Here is a 14,441-nt window from a genome sequence, read left to right on the forward strand (position 1 = left end):
TCAAGGCGAGGACTTTAGCCGCTAGGCCATGTCGCTGGGCCCCATTCGACCTTTTAAGATGCTCAACTGAACTATACTTGAAAATATATAAATTAACCTTTTCAATCTCAATTCTGCTACTCATGTTCATTTCCTGGTTTGTGTTTCTATTTTCATAGTGTTCCATATCTGTTTCTTATTAGCACATATTAATTTGATTCTGTATGTTGATCTTCTATTCAGAAATCCTGCTTGATTCCCCGCTCTGTTTAAATTTGTTTCTCCACAAAAGGGCTATTAGTGTACATTCATAGTTTTGCAGCTTCAAACTTGATCATTGGACCCAGCGTGATAACATAATGGTTAGGGTCCTCTCCTTGAATGTGCAGGAATCCCATATGGGGCAGGTTCTGATCCAAGCAGCTCCACTTCCCATCCAGCTCCCTGCTTGTGGCTTGGGAAAGCAATCAAGGATGGCCCAAAGCCTTGGGAATCTGCACATGTGAGGGAGACCTGGAAACAAGTTCCTGGCTATTGGCTTTGGATTGGCACAGTACTGGCCCTTAGGGCCACTTGGGAAGTGAATCATCGGATGCAAGATCTTCCTCTCTGTCTCTACTCTCTCTGTACATCTGCGTTTCCAATAAAATAAATGAATCTTACAAAAAAAAAAAACCTTGATCATTCTGCTACAATTTCCTTTCTGGTTTTAATTTCCTGGTTACATATTCACAACAATGTGTGACAGACACAGAGAGAAGAGGGCTTGTCCAGATTTAATCTAGCAAAATAAAACCAGCAGTGAGTGATATATGTAATTAATATTATATGTGTATTTCCTGTGTTATGCAGTATATATTTATTTCTATTACTTGGTTTCCATAATGTGTGGCTTTTGGTTTCTGTTTTATAACATATCTCTTGTAATGATTTTTAAAAATTTTTATTGGAAAGTCAGATATACAAGAGGAGGAGAAACAGAGAAGATCTTCCTTCCGCTGATTCACTCTCTAAGTGGGAACAATGGCCAGAGCTTGCCAGTCTGAAGCCAGGAGCCTAGAGCCTCTTCCCAGTTTCCACATGGATACAGGGTCTTGTGGCTTTGGACCATCCTTAACAGTTTTCCTAGCCACAAGCAGGGAGCTGGATGGGAAGCAGGGCTACTGGGATTGGAACTGGTGCCCAAATGCAATTCCGGCATGTACAAAGCAACCACTAGTCTACTACCCTGGGCCTTGTTTCAAAACATCTTACACCTAAGTATTTCAGAAAATCCTCTCATAATCTCGTGAAAAATTATAAGTATTCTGAAGAATTGTTTATATTCCTGAAATTTATTGTTTACATGCCATTTCATTTTTAATGATTTTCACGAATTTATTTTGGTATTTATTTATTTTTAGGAAAAACAGATTTAAATAGAGAAGGAGAGACAGAAAGAAAAGCCTTGAATCTGCTCGTTCCCTACACAAGTGGACACAATATCAGACCCGAGTTGATCTGAAGCCAGGAGCCTCATCCAGGTATTCCCAAGACTCTGTGACACCATCTACTGCCTTCTCAGGCCACAACAGGGAGCTGGATGGGAAGTGGAGCAGCTAGGCCATTAACTGGTGCACATACAGGATCCCAGCACATGTGAGCTGAGGATTTAGCCACTGAGCCATCGTGCCAGACCCCTATTATGTGTGAATATTGTTAATGGATTACAACAATGGCTGGTTTTCACTATATGCAATACAAACTTGAGAATATAAATGGATCCCCACCTACTGTGCAGGTTTATGTGACATGTCTGTACTTCGTGCTGTGTTTTAGAAACTTATACAAGCCTTGTCTGCCTCCTTGTGTCTCGAGTCCTACATGTCTGGAGCCAGGCCTGGATGTGTATAACTCTGACCTTGTTCCTGGGACTATAGGTCATCAGAAGTTTCAACACCTCACATGAATGTGATCTGTGCTCATCCTTGCAGTCTGTAATTATAGAAATCCATCATTTGGGCAGGACACAGTAGCCTAGTGACTAAAAGTCCGTGCCTTACACTTGCAAGGATCCCATTTCAGCAATGATTGCTGTCCTGCGGGCCCCACTTCCCATCCAGCTCGCTGCTTGTGGCCTGGAAAAACAGTAGAGGATGGTCCAAAGCATAAGAACTCTTACCAGCATGGAAAACCTGGAAGAAGTTCCTGGCTCCTAAGGTAGGATCAGCTCAGCTCTGGCTGCTGCAGCCACTTGGATATTCCTTAAGCTTACAGCATAAGCCACTTGCCTGTAAAGCAACATCATTTACTTTGATCAATAATCAATATTTCCCTCCACCCTCTCCCCTCTCTCTAAATCACATTGTGCTCCACCTACTTCCCACATCTCACTCCTTCCTTCACCCTCCTCTGTCTGAAGTTCCCTAGCTAGCTTTCCTCACTGAGAATCTGAGTGGCTACAACCACTTCTCCCCCTCCTCCTCCCTCTTCCTTTGCTTGAAACTGCAGTTTTTTCAAGGGTTAAGCTTTTCCCTTTCTCCTTTGTATACTTCACGCTCACACATCCCTAATCCAGAGGGATGGGGTACAGGACAAGCTAAGTAACATCTAGTGGCAAACATACCAAAATGTTACTTTCGAAACTTGTTCAGTAACTTGCTAGAACAGAGCCCTCCAAAAGCAATGAATATTCAACCAGAGATTTCTACACCTTCAATTTTGATTTAGGCCCTGGCATATTGGTCTAGTGACTAAACTACTCGCCTAAAATGCTCTAGGACCTCATATGGGCACTAGTTCTAATCCTGGAAGCCCCGCTTCCCATCCAGTTGCCTGATTGTGGCCTGTGATTGCAGTTAAGGACAGCCCAAAGCCTTCAACTGTGCAGCCGCATGGGAGACCTGGAAGAAGTTCCTGGCAGGCCCAACCGTTGTTTTCACTGGGGAGTGAATCATCAGATCTTCTCTGTCTCTTCTCCTATCTGTATCTCTGAGTTTGCTATAAAAATAAATAAAGCTTTAAACATTTTTTATTTAAGTGAGATAAAAAAGTCTAAATATAAACATAAGAATAACTAGCCTCTTGTAAGCTATGAACAATGTTGTTCATGATTAAATACAATTCTTTGCTTTTTTGTAAAATGTTTAGTTTATTTTTATTGCTGAGTAAGATACAGAGACAGGAGGAGAATCTGATCTGTACCCTATTATTTAAACAGATCCTATTGCAATCAGATAATTTATGCCTTCAAGGCATTCTTGACAGGCACTCAGAAATTTAAAAGCTTCGAATTCTGGCACTTTATTTAACTTCTGTAACAAGATAAATTTTGGAATTAGCACTTGTAAAAATAGTTTTTAGGCAAGTTGTGGTAGCCAAGTGCAAATGTTCTTTCCTTGCACATGCTGGGATCCCATAAGGGTGTCAGTTCATGTCCCAGCTGCTCCACTCCCCTTCCAGCTTCCTGCTTGTGGCCAGGCAAAGCAGTCGAAGATGGCCCAAACCCTTGGGACCATGCACTCATGTGGAAAACCTGGTGAAGGCTCCTGGCTCCTGGCATTGGATCATCTCAGCTCCAGTGGAGGCTGCCACTTGCGGAGTGAACCAGCAGATGGAAGACCTTATTCTATGTTTCTCATTATCTCTGAAATCTGACTCTCTAATAGTAAGTAAATAAATCTTTCTTAAAAATAATCTTGTTGGTTCGGGCCTTGGGATTCGGGGGCAAGTGCCGCTCCTCACAGTGTGGCGGCTGTGGGGGGTGCCCCTGCCGGGTTGGACCCAATGCTGGGGGCTCAGGCCAAAGACACTGCCGCAAGGCAGTGAACGAGTCCTCGGCCTCACCCAGGACCCAAGAGAGCTCATTCCTCAGGGTAAGTGCGCCATGAGGGAACTTGGGAACTGGCTTAAAATTCCTAGCTCCACCCAGCTGCTAATATCTGGCAGCTAGGTGAGTTTGGGAGGGGTTCGGGCCTTGGGATTTGGGGGCAAGTGCCGCTCCTCACAGTGTGGCGGCTGTGGGGGGTGCCCCTGCCAGGTCGGACCCAATGCTGGGGGCTCAGGCCAAAGACACTGCCGCAAGGCAGTGAACAAGTCCTCGGCCTCACCCAGGGCGGCCAGTGCACCATGTGGTGCCAGGCTTTGCCTGCTGGCCCCCCAGCGAAGAAGCTCTGGGGTAATGGATGTTCGAATTGCTGCTTAGATAGCACTAGGGTGACCCCACTGTTTCTGGGTTTTGAGTCAATCCTAAAGATTCCAAACGCCAGTAATTCTTCTTTTGGAGACCTTCTAATCACTCAATAATGCTGAGCTTTGAACACCTATAATGCAAAAGATAAGCCCCGGATTGTCTAGCAGGATATTTTTTTGCCTGACGTGATGTTGGTTCAGGAGACTGGTCACATTAGGCAGGTCCATAATTTTAACTAGCACTCTAGAACCTTATCCTGGGGTGGATTCTGTGCAGGATGTGTGGGCTACACCCTGTAGAAAGTTTGGCCCCACTGGTAAACCTAATTTTAGGTGGTTATGGACTAAACTAGGTGTGACCAAGGAGCCTGCCATCAATCACAGGTAAAGGGATCCGCCATAGACTGGACTGGGCAAGGCAGCAGCACCCAAATGTGCATCCTGAATAGGCTGTTGGGTGGGCCAGGCTGCAACATTCACCAGCTCATACAAGGCCAAATGGGAGGCCAGAGTACACCGGGTACTGGCCTAAAAACCAATGGCATGTATGTAAACTGGGTTTGGGAGTGGATCAAGTGGAGGTACTTGGGAAGCTCCCCTGGCGAGTCATAGCTCTCGCTGGTGAACATGCAGTCCAGATCTGGGGGTCGGACAAGCAGGGCATAGTAGCTCCAAAATGTGTAAATTGGTAATGGAACGTAATGTACTGGGCAGGACTGAGCAAACCTTTGTTTACAAGCAAAACTAGAAACCAGCATTGAACACAGGTCATACCGAGCTAGGCTCTTGCACCTACTGGTCCTCAGAGCAACCATGGGCAGGTGCATGATTTACAGCTAGGAACAACCCCAATCGGGGAGGTAACGGGACACCGTAACTAGGTTGAGGTTCCCACCAAGGGGCGTATGTGCTAGAATTGGAGCTGCGTTCTATCTAGGAAACAGTTGCAGTCACCCGAGGCACTAATGTTTACTGGGATTGAATGCACCAGGCCAGTTCAGACCCCAACACCATCTGGTGTCATGGAGAACCAGAGGGTAGATGTGGGACTGACTAGGCTGGGTCTCAAACCCCTACTGAGCCATGTGTGAGCTGTATGTGGGTATGGACGAGCCATGGCCGGACTGAAACATCCAACAACAGGAACCAGAATGGGGTGAAAGCCAGCCAGGAAAGGCCACTGTTCCTGCTAGGACAGGAGGTGAACTGAGTTGGGTTGGCTCAAGGACCCCCTGGCATGCGCAAAACCTGCCATTGGGAGGGGTTCTGATGGAGGAGCCTGGGCAACTCCTCTGGCAGGACACAGTCCCTGCAGATAAGCGCAAGAAGCATGATGGAAAACAGTCCAGAATAGGCCATGGAAAGTTTCCCACTGGCACACATTCAGCATGGGTCAGGAGCAGACCAGGCTGAATCAGTCCATATCACCCACTGGCAAATCCGATCACCAGATCAGAGTGTGGGATGAGCCGGGTTTGGTCGCGACAAAACCAGTACACATTATGGAATGCCAGGGCGTGGTTGCCTGTACTGGATATGAATGCAGCACCCAACCAGCACACGTGAAATCCAGGAAGGAAGGGAGGGGCAGAACTGGCGGGGGGATTAAGGGGCTGGTTCTCTCGCCGGACAGCTACTCCCACCGGAGAGCGTGGGCTAGGATAGAGACAGACTAGACTATGCAAGGCTACAACACCTGTGCGCTGCATGTGGAATAGATCAGGGAAAAGCCAGGCTGGGCTGATTATTCCTGCTGGTGCAAGCATAAATTAGAGTGGGTGAGGGATGTTTGTGCATAGTCACAGAAGCTGGCACTGGGGACTAATTCTGTCAAGTCAAATCACAGAACCACCTAAAGAGTGCATAAACCGGGACAGAGAGACCTGGGAGGGAAAAAGTGGGTTCCCCCTTCTTGGGTCACTAGTCCCGTGGGAGGGCATGAGAACTAGGACGGGGGCTGGGATGGCTAGATAGAGAGGCACTCAACAACACCCGTGAGGGCTGGATGGTTGAGTTGGTTAGATAGAACTAAGCTTTAATACCCATTGACAAGTGCCAGAGCCAAATGGGATGGGGGACAGACTGGTCTTCTGCTACACATACTGGCAAACCAGGGTAGGGGGCGGGCCTGGTGTGGGTTATCGTGGGTCGCCCCAACTAGACTGCAGATCCCACTGGTTAGTGTGAGGGCCGAGTACGTGCTGGGCAGAACCAGACTGGACTGCAACACCCATTGGTTCCAGTGCAACTCGGGACTGAAAACAGAACCAACCCAGCAATTGCAGCCACCAGCTGATCGGGGTGATGGACTGTGCCGGGCCCTGTGCTTGCCAGAACATGCAAGAAACTAGTCTGGGAATACCTCAAAGTTTCTTTGGAGATCTCCCCAATCGAACTGCTGGACTCAGAACTCTAATCAAGAAAAGACAGAAGACAGAGCAGATCAATCATTCATCTCAGCTATATGTTGGCAGCGAAAAATGGGGCAAACGGAGACTTTATATTGGACCATATCAATCAGTGAACGACCTCATTGAGCGAAACTGGCAGCGATTCATAACTGGAGAACTATTAACACCACTCGAGCACATATCTCAGTGCATGCCCCACATCCGGGACTCGGGGTGGGCGGGAAACCGGGTGGGGCTTCTCCCTCAATATCCCCCTTTACCTCAGATACAAGATGGAAACAATATAGATATAATGGTATTACCCACTTCCCTATCCCCCTGAACCTTTTTTTTCTTTCTCTTTCTTTAACTGTAATTAACTATGTAAAGATTGTCAACAACAACACAATAAAATAGATTAAAAAAATAAAAAGAAAATGCAAAAAAAAAATTAAAAATAATCTTGTTATGATACATGTATAAATCTCTGTGATGTTGGAATCATGTGAAACAAAAATGTGTACATGCATAAAATATGCATTTAAATAATTTCAAATGGCTAAAATCATATATACACCTGTTCAATGTAAATTCTGAAAGGTTCATTAACAGGTACACTTTTAGTCAAGTATGATGAGTCTCTATATAAATCCAACAAACCAACCAGAGACACAATTGTGTTGTTTTCAGTGCTGACTGAAGGGCTGGGCTCATTCTCAACTCCAACTGAGGAGTATGCCTGTTGCTCTTACAGAACCCAGTATTAGCTAACAGCACTGCTGTGGAATCAGTCAGCACTCAGCTGGGTCACTGGACCAGACGCTGCCCTGCCCACATCATACCATTGATGCTGAACAAGCAAGGCAGTGGTCCAATGATGGTCAGTCAAGTCAAAGGCCAGAGGCGGGGAGGAGGGGAATCCAGGAGATCCCTGACACTGATGGAATTAGAAGCTCAGACATCCTGTTCTGGATGTGGACTCCATGAGAAATGATGCAACGTGAGCACAGGGATCATTTTTGAAAAGATTTCTGTTGCTACCAAATAGGACCCCTGAGAGAACACACTGTAATTCTACAAAAGGGCACCACTTCACTTAGAATCAATCCTACGAAATAAGCAAGATTCATTTGAAGAGAACACATCACAGAAAACAACCTCACTGTTTTTTAGGAGGCTTGTAATAAATTACATCATAAATGTAATTATAAGCAGCAGTCGGGCCTGGTGGCGTGGCCTAGCGGCTAAAATACTCGCCTTGGACACGCCGGGATCCCATATGGGTGCTGGTTCTAATCCCGGCCACTCCATTTCCCATCCAGCTCCCTGCTGTGGCCTGGGAAAGCAGTCAAGAATAGCAAAAAGCCTTTGGGACCCTGCATCCTTGCGGGAAACTCGGAGGAGGTTCCTGGTTCCTGGCTTTGGATCGGCACAGCACTGGCCATTGCGGTCACTTGGGGAATGAATCATCAGTTGGAAGATCTTCCTCTCTGTCTCTCCTCCTCTCTGTATATCTGACTTTGTAACAAAAATAAATAAATCTTTAAAAAAATAAGCAGCAGTCAAGTGAAAGATTTTCACCAGAGCCTCTGCCTCTTTTTGATGCAAGGCTATCTCTGCCAGTGTCACTGTCCTGGTAGCTGGTTTCCTCTGGAAAGTGCTAGCGACTTCAATCCCCATTGACCATGCCAGTCACTGCATGTGCAGGCTTGCTCAGCAGCTGAGTGGCTCACATCTAGGTTGTTGTCCCTACATGCCACTCCAGGATAAGTGTTTCTGCCTAGGTCCCCAATGACCATAACCTGCATGTCAGCCCTTCCAGGGACAGCTGGGCTGTGCTGGCCCACAGTGAGTCTCTACAATGACCCCTCCCACAAGCCATCTGCAACACGGCCAGGTGGTCATGGCCAGCACCTCAAGTGCTCACAGCCGCTGCTGCACCTCTCTTGGGCCAGGACAGTTTTGCCAAAGTCCCTAGCACCGCTTCTCAACCTACCCTGACATCCCACATGCTGCTCTAGGGCTAGGTTGGCTTGGCCACTGCCACCCCTGCGGAGGAATAGGTGAACCTGGTGAACATGCCTGGCACTCCAGGGCCCAATGGCCGTGGCCATGCGTCTCTTTTTCCCCTTCCATTATGAACCCATAACATGTCTGCCCAGTCCACAGCTCTAGTGCCAGGTGAGCTGGGCCATGATCCTGTTCACTCACACTGCTGCTCATGGGTTGGGTATGTTGGGCTGGCCACTGGCCCCGGCATGCCAAGCAACTCCAGTCCTCCCACTGTGTCAGCTGGTCACTCAGTCCACACCCTGTGAGTCCCCAGACTGCCAACCATCCACTGTCTCTTCCAGAGCCATGCTATCCTGATTGCCACTGAAAAACCAGGCCGAGGACAGACCCCATCAGCTGCAACCTGCCTGCCAGGCGCTCCAGGGCCACGTGTACTTGAACAGTGAGTCCACTCTGCCCGCTGTCCACTCCTGGGCCAAGAGGGCTTAGTTGGTACCCCCATGCATGCCGGGCATGAACACACTGTGTGCTCCAGGGACAAGGGGTCAAGACAACAAGCCAAGGACCAAAGATGCCCACCAGCCGCTTGTTCCAGGGCCAGGCCAGACAAGCTGGTGCACTCTACACCCGCTGTCCTCCTACCATCTACTTCAGAGCCAAGTCATCCTGGCCAGTGTCCCTGCTCCCACAGCACTGTAGTTGTCTATTTCAGAGCCGAATTATACTGGGGGAAGGCTGCACCTCTAACACGCTTCCTCCATTGCCACACTTGCCCATCCAGGGTTAAGCTTGGTGAGATAACGCCAGTGCACCTCTAGCCCAAGCGCATGGTCACACTGTCTACCATCTGTTGCTGAGAGCCAGTCAGGCTCAGACAGTGATCCTGCTCCCTCAGTGCTGGGTCCCTTCTGCTGGCCACCCTGCATGCCTTCAGTCCCCCACCCCACAACATGCCCACCCTGTCACCTTATTTGTCCTTCCAGTGGTTCTCCGACATTAATAGCCCTTCTGCAAGCTGCCAGGGCCAGGCCAGAAGGGCAGCCCAACATTCAACTCTAGCCTGTCTGCCCAAGAGCACTTCCTGCTGCCCCAGGGCAAGTGGGCTAGAGTTGCAAGGAATTTGAAGCAAAACACTGCAGCAACAACCTTGTTTCTTGTCTCCCATGACACAATTTTCATGCAGACAACTCTAGCTTGCAAAGCAGGATTTATTTAATAAGAGGAAGGAGAATAGTGATGGCCCTAGTGGCAGGACGGGGCTCCAAAGGAGGAAAGCCCTGAAGAAAATGGTGGAAATCGTGTCTTTTATGTACTGTCAAGGGGAGGGTTTCACATGAGTCACCCCAAAGGCACAGAGAATGAAACTTATTCGCAATGGGCAGTAATGTCTACCACTGTAAGGCCCCCCAACAGGGAAAACCTTACCATCTGTATCGAGGAGTGAGTTTCCCCAATGACCACCGAAGTCGAGGCTTGATGCAAAAGCAAGAGGCTTTATTTGATCACCAGTGCGCTGGGGCCAGGGCCAGTTTCTCATGCAGGAGGCTAGGCATCGACCCTGAGTCATGGTATAGCATTTTTTTTAAAGGCTAAACCAAGGTTAAAATCACAAAACCATAAAACCATAACCATGAACAGGGAAGGGGAACCCTAAACATAAACAGGGAGGGGGAACCCTAAATATAAACAGGGAGGGGCCATGCAATTAGGGGCGGGGGCTAGTTGCAGGTGCCCCTTATCTCTCAGGCTCCCAGGCTCTATCTAAACTTAATCATGAAATATTCCTTTAGCTATTCACTGTTTTCTACTGCAAGTGAAATACAGAAAGCAAAGGAAAAGGAAATTAAATCCTTCAGTCCTTCCAATCCCAAATGTTCCCCTTCACCACCTTGCCTTGAAAAAAGAGGGTCAGACTTGTGGCTTCCTTCTTGTGGCTAGGGTAGGCAGTCAGTTCAGGATCACCAGCTTGGAACACAGAGCCCGCACTCCATCTAGGCTTTCCCTTCTGCCCTCCTGGGACACTCACCTATCATTACCTGGAACCTGAGAGGGGAGGTATTGCATTGCTGTGTAACCACTCCCCTCACAAACCCCAATAAAGGCTCCTGAATGGCTGTGGCTCACTCTCTTGGTCATGTGCTTCCATTGCTCCAACACTCTGTCTCTTGGCCTCCCCAGAGCCTGCTTGTTCTCTGGCTTCCTGCAGACAATCTCTGAGGACAGGTAGCCCCTGTGCATGGCCGCTATATGTCCGTGTTCCTCATTTTCTGTTCACTGTTTGAACATGATAGTAAAGATGTTAATTCCAAGATGCATTGTATTACTAACTTGTCTACTTTCCAAAGTTCCAGGAGAGATGAGGCCTAGCAGTAATGGAATGTGGGCAGAGAAGGCAGGGAAATGCGAATGTCTGCAGCCTTGTAAGTCTGCCCAGGCTGTTCGCTGTATGTCTCTTAGGATAACTTATATTGCTGGGGAAGCTGGGACATAGGTCTTCAGATTAACAGACAGATTTCTGGGTAATGACTATTTCTGCCTCTCAGGCTTTCCATTCAAACTGGATTATCACATGCACTTGGCATTTGTTAATTTCTTGTAGGCCTTGCTATCACCAAACTTAGTTAACAAAGACTCCTCAATACACCCTAGACTTGTCTGGCGTGATCTTGCTTGCACCCCACAACACCATCCTGCAGATAAGCTGAAAGCTGAAGCGCAGTTCCTTTGACACTGACCCAGAGATGAGGTTAGTGTGAGCCACTTCTCACTGCGTTTGATATGGCAACAGCTCTAAGGGATGATTAACACCCTGATTCTCTCCCTGTGTTCCCTCCCCGGAGGAAGGGAACAGGAAGGACATGGAAATCGGGGAAGACCTTGTTGTCACAGTTTGAAGGATAATTTTACCAGGGACTGAAGATTCAGTCTGACTTCTCACACACTACTCCAGAACCTTCATGTCCACAACCGCCCTCTGCTTGCTCCAGGGCCAGGCAGGCTAGGCCACACTCTTCTTTAATTAAACATGCCTGCTCACCATCCTGCTTGGCATTTAGGGACCACGTCAGCTCAGGTGTTGTCCACCGTGTGCCCCAGCCTACCTGCTGGTGGCTATAGGGCCAGGCCAGGTGGAAAAGCATCCACAAGCCTCTAACACGCAGGCTCTCCAGCCCTGCTCACTGCTTGAGGCCTAGGCCAGCTCTGTGGACCACACGCACACACAAAGCACTCCCCCAGCTGCCCTGTTTGCCACATCAGTTCTAGGCTGGCTCTGCCACAGACCCTGCCACCCCTGGCCTCCATCTTGCTCCTCAGGGCTAGGATCACTCTTCCTGGACCCACAGTGCCAATAGCATTCCCACCTTGGTTGCTGCAGCAGACACAGGTCTTCTGGGCAGGAGAAACCTATGCTTCCACCCTGCTTATCACGCCTCGCTCAGGCTATTCCATGTGGCTCTGCCTGCCACTCCAGGGACAGACTGGCTTGGCCAGAATAACATGCCACAAAACACAGCCACCCCATCAACCAGCCTTGGCATGCCAGGTCAAATGGGCCCTGATGGCACTTTTCGAGCTCCCAGCCTGCTTGTCAAACAGTCCAGGGTTCGGACAGCTCTGCCACCATCCTGTCAACACCAAACATGCCTGTAGCAGGCATGTTTGTGGGTGCAGGGTCCCAAGGCTTTGGGCCATCCTTGACTGCTTACCCAGGCCACAAGCAGGGAGCTGGATGGGAAGCAGGGCCACCGGGATTAGAACCAGCACTCGGACAGTTGTCCTTAACTTGTTCAAAAAAGTTATCAGGAGTTATAAAGGCAGAGAAGAGAGTGTTTATAAAAGGGGGGAAGTATTTTTCTGCCTCTTTAAGGACTGAGGGAACAAAAAGCATAGGGAAAGAAAGGCAGAATGAAGCTTGAGCCCGGGGCTTAAGCCTTTCCAAAAAAAAAAAAAAAATCACAACAACAACAATAATAATAATTGCAACTGGCAGCTGTGGCATCGGCCAGAGGTGGAGGTGTAAGGTCCCTCAACAGGGAAAACCTTACCATCTGTCTCGAGAGAGTGAGTTTCCCCAATGACCACCGAAGACGAGACTTGATGCAAAAGCAAGAGGCTTTATTTGATCACCAGCGCGCTGCGGCCAGGGCCTCACGTAGGAGGCTTGACACACTGACCCCGAATCATTGTATAGTATTCTTTTTAAAGGCTAAACCAAGGCTAAAATCATAAAATCATAATGGGGAGGACAAAGGCTAAAACCATAACTATAAACGGGGGGGGCAAAACCATAAACATAAACAGGGAGGGGGCCACTCAATTAGGGGTGCAGGCTAGTTGCAGGTGCCCCTTATCTCTCAGGCTCCCAGGCTCTATGTAAACTTAATCATGAAATGTTCATTCAGCTATTCACTGTTTTCTACTGCAAGCGAAATACAGAAAACTAAAAAAGCAAATTAAATCTGTCCTTTTCATCCTAAATATTCCTTTTCAGAGGGAAACATTGCTTTTTTGATCCTGATTCCAGTTCGCTTCTCTTTCTCTCTCTCTCTCTCTCTCTTTTTCTTTCTCTCTCTCTCTCTCTCTGTCATCTCTGTTCCCTTTCTTCCTCCCCTCCCCAAATTGCTCTCCTCCACCTGGTCTCCTCAAACACCGCAATCTCCAATCGCCACTGCCCGCCCGCCTCCCAGAGTTCCCCGCCGCCCAGAGGGTCTCCAGCCTCCAGCGGGCCAGGCCCACGCACACAGCGCCCGCATGGACAACAGATGGAGATGCAGCTCAAGCTGCTGGGCACACAGCCGAATTCTGGGGGAGGCTGAGGCAATGGCAACACCATGGCGGCGGCGGGCGGCAGCAACCAAAAGGCCCAGGAACGCCTTCATGGTGTGTTCCCGTGGGCAGTGTCACAAGATGACCCAGGAGAACCCCACGATGCACAACTTTGACATCAGCAACCACCTGGGCCCCGAGGGGAAACTTAGTGGTAGATGGCAAAGCGGCCGTTCACCACAGAGGCCAAGTGGCTGTGGGCGCTGCAAAAGAAGGAACACAGAGATTATAAATATGCGCCATGGCTGAAAAGCAAGAAACTCTTGAAGAAGGATAAGTACACGCAGCATGGCGGGCTGCTGGCTCCCAGCGGCAAGAGCATGGCCAGCGGGATTGGGGTGGGTGCTGGCCTGGGCGCAGCCGTGAATCAGCGCATGGACAGCTATGCCCACGTGAATGGCTGGAGCAATGGCAGCTACAGCATGATGCAGGACCAGCTGGGCTGCCCGCAGCACCTGGGCCTCAACACGCATGGCGTGGCTCAGATGCAGCCCTTGCACTGTTATGATGTCAGTACGCTGCCGTACAACTCCATGATCACCTTGTAGACCTACATGAATGGCTCTCCCACCTACAGCATGTCCTACTTGCAGCAGAGAACCACTGGCATGGTGCTAGGCTCCTTGGACTAGGTGGTCAAGTCTAAGGCCAGCTCCAGCCCCTCCGTGGTTACCTCTTCCTCCTACTACAGGGAGCCCTGCCAGGCCGGGAACCTCCAGAACATGATCAGTGTGTACCTCCCCGGCGCCAAGCCAACTGCACATGTCGCAGCACTACCAGAGCAGCCCGGTGCCCAGCACGGCCATTAATGGCACACTGCCCCTCTCGCACATTTGAGGGGGCCCGCCAGACAGAGGACTGGAGAAGGCCATGGGGCAGGGTGGAAGGGGAGTTTGGGGGTGATAGTGGGGAAAAGGAAACAAACAAACAAAAACCCGGGAAATGGGAGGGGTGCAAAAGTAGAGTGAGAAGGAAGCATGATGAAAAAAACAAACGCATGCAACACAAATCCTGGTATGTGACAAAGAACATTTCATTAGAGCAAATGACACCTTCAGAGGA

At 49.0% G+C, this 14,441-nt stretch overlaps 1 protein-coding gene and 1 pseudogene across 1 annotated transcript in view; one reads left to right on the plus strand and one right to left on the minus strand.

Moving 5' to 3' along the window:
• The window catches only part of LOC131482929 (zinc finger protein 850-like), a 420,589-nt pseudogene that overhangs the window by 160,795 nt on the left and 245,353 nt on the right, over nucleotides 1–14,441 (plus strand).
• The window catches only part of LOC131482914 (zinc finger protein 510-like), a 138,740-nt gene that overhangs the window by 80,142 nt on the left and 44,157 nt on the right, over nucleotides 1–14,441 (minus strand). The window lies entirely within an intron of this gene.

The sequence above is a fragment of the Ochotona princeps genome, chromosome 21 (assembly GCF_030435755.1).
Source record: "Ochotona princeps isolate mOchPri1 chromosome 21, mOchPri1.hap1, whole genome shotgun sequence".
NCBI lineage: Eukaryota > Metazoa > Chordata > Mammalia > Lagomorpha > Ochotonidae > Ochotona > Ochotona princeps.